This window comes from Apodemus sylvaticus, chromosome X (genome assembly GCF_947179515.1).
Source record: "Apodemus sylvaticus chromosome X, mApoSyl1.1, whole genome shotgun sequence".
In the NCBI taxonomy this organism is placed as follows: domain Eukaryota; kingdom Metazoa; phylum Chordata; class Mammalia; order Rodentia; family Muridae; genus Apodemus; species Apodemus sylvaticus.
The window spans coordinates 110,267,058-110,269,211 of record NC_067495.1 but is presented as its reverse complement, the minus strand read 5'-3'; positions in this window follow the sequence as shown (position 1 = coordinate 110,269,211).

Sequence of the window (2,154 nt, the reverse complement as noted above, 5' to 3'; positions counted from 1 at the left end):
CAGAGATCCACCTGTCTCTGCCTCTGCCTCTGTCTCTGCCTCTGCCCCTGCTTCTGCCTCCAGAGTGTTGGAATTAAAGGTGTGTGCCACCATCACTGCCTGGCAACTGAAATGTTTTACATTGCCATTTCTTAGTTGTTCTATTCCTATACCTGTTCCTTTAGAGCTTTTTTTTTTTTTTAATTTACCGTGAATAAGTGTTAGATTTTTTAAGTTATTCATATATGTTCATTGAAATGACCTAATGGTTTTTTTTCTGCTCTTTTTTTTATTATTCGATATAATTTATTTACATTTCAAATGATTTCCCCTTTTCTAGCCCCCCCCACTCCCCGAAAGTCCCGCAAACCCCCTTCTCTTCCCCTGTCCTCCCACCCACCCCTTCCCACTTCCCCGTTCTGGTTTTGCTGAATACTGTTTCACTGAGTCTTTCCAGAACCAGGGGCCACTCCTCCTTTCTTCTTGTACCTCATTTGATGTGTGGATTATGTTTTGGGTATTCCAGTTTTCTAGATTAATATCCACTTATTAGTGAGTGCATACCATGATTCACCTTTTGAGTCTGGGTTACCTCACTTAGTATGATATTCTCTAGCTCCATCCATTTGCCTAAGAATTTCATGAATTCATTGTTTCTAATGGCTGAATAGTACTCCATTGTGTAGATATACCACATTTTTTGCATCCAATCTTCTGTTGAGGGATACCTGGGTTCTTTCCAGCATCTGGCAATTACAAATAGGACTGCTATGAACATAGTAGAACATGTATCCTTATTACATGGTGGGGAGTCTTCTGGGTATATGCCCAGGAGTGGTATAGCAGGATCTTCTGGAAGTAAGGTGCCCAGTTTTCGGAGGAACCGCCAGACTGATTTCCAGAGTGGTTGTACCAATTTGCAACCCCACCAGCAGTGGAGGAGTGTTCCTCTTTCTCCACACCCTCTCCAACACCTGCTGTCTCCTGAATTTTTAATCTTAGCCATTCTGACTGGTGTAAGATGAAATCTTAGGGTTGTTTTGATTTGCATTTCCCTAATGACTAATGAAGTTGAGCATTTTTTAAGATGCTTCTCCGCCATCCGAAGTTCTTCAGGTGAGAATTCTTTGTTTAACTCTGTACCCCATTTTTTAATAGGGTTGTTTGGTTTTCTGGAGTCTAGCTTCTTGAGTTCTTTATATATATTGGATATTAGCCCTCTATCTGATGTAGGGTTGGTGAAGATCTTTTCCCAATTTTTATTGTTATTTTATACATGTGGATTCAATTGATTTCTCAAATTGTCTCTTAACTATACATTTCTGAAACAGATTCTATGTTATCATCATCTATTACCTTTTTTATGTGCAGCTGTATCCAGTTTAACAAAATTTGTTTACATCATTTAATTTTACATTTCCATTGATTATATATGCTGTCCTTCAGTATATTTTTCTTTTACTTTTGAAGTAAGTATCCAAAGTAATTGATTTCATTATAGCATTTTTCATACTTATACATATACATCATTTGTTGTAATTTGTTCCCTCCTTCATTGCCATCAGGCTTTATTATGCTGTGTGCTGTGTTGGTTGTGTCTAATTCTTGGTATGAGGCTAAATAAAAATAAAGTATTATTTTTCAGTGTTCTGGAAGACTATCTGTGTGCACAACTCATTTTATTTCTTTTGTAAATGCTGAACTCTTGAAATTCCTTTGTGGAAACAAAGTTCAAATTTAAGTTCAATAACTTTATACAAATAAAAATGTTCAGAGGATGTCTTTCTTTTACACTAAACTTAAATAACTCATGGCTATAGGGAATGTGCCCATTTCAACTAAGTAATTGAATTCTTGTGAATAAATTTGTTCATAATATTTATTCATTGACATTGTGAAAGTATGATTTTCATTTCCTTCCTGCTAGAAACTGATAACTATGATTATCATCTCAAAGGGTTTAGTTTCTACTATTTTTCTGACATTGGTTTTATTGAATCCTCCTTTGAACTCTACTGGCTTTTTGCTTACTTTGTTCGTAATTTGCTCTCCCCTTTGCTGATTATTTTAGTGTAAAAAATTGGTCCAGTAGTTTCTTTTCTCAGTCTAATGCTCTCTCAACTGAGATATTTTGGCTTGGTTTCTTATTTCTTAGTGGAGGCATGGCTTGCTGTA